The sequence below is a fragment of the Penaeus monodon genome, chromosome 33 (genome assembly GCF_015228065.2).
Source record: "Penaeus monodon isolate SGIC_2016 chromosome 33, NSTDA_Pmon_1, whole genome shotgun sequence".
In the NCBI taxonomy this organism is placed as follows: domain Eukaryota; kingdom Metazoa; phylum Arthropoda; class Malacostraca; order Decapoda; family Penaeidae; genus Penaeus; species Penaeus monodon.
The window spans coordinates 7,536,284-7,536,650 of record NC_051418.1 but is presented as its reverse complement, the minus strand read 5'-3'; the positions used below and the strand labels follow the sequence as shown (position 1 = coordinate 7,536,650).

At 40.1% G+C, this 367-nt stretch overlaps 1 protein-coding gene across 1 annotated transcript in view; it reads left to right on the top strand.

The window, feature by feature from the left end:
• Positions 1-367, top strand: part of LOC119593884 (U-scoloptoxin(01)-Cw1a-like) — a gene marked incomplete in the record, with an annotated part of 16,195 nt that overhangs the window by 6,779 nt on the left and 9,049 nt on the right.

Here is a 367-nt window from a genome sequence, read left to right as displayed (position 1 = left end):
ACTTACAAAGATATCAGGTAAAAAGTATTTGAAACAGACAGACAGTAACCATATCAGACTGATTAACAGCCATAACAGATTAAATAACAGGTGGAAATGAGTGTTCATTTCATGTCTCATAAGACTCACGTCCATGATATGAAGAAACTAGATTAGCTTTGATATAAACGTGAAGGTGACTAATCACTTTTTTCTTCTGTGTTGAAGTTGCAGGAATTCACTGTTCTTGGGTGACCTCTTGCAATGTCCGTCCTTGAGGTCATGACAGCAAAAGGGAGCCTTAAGGAGCGAAGTCTTCACGGTTCACCGACTGAGGCTTCATCTCTCTCAATGAGATAAAAAAGGAGAAGAGAGGGAGGGAAAAGGG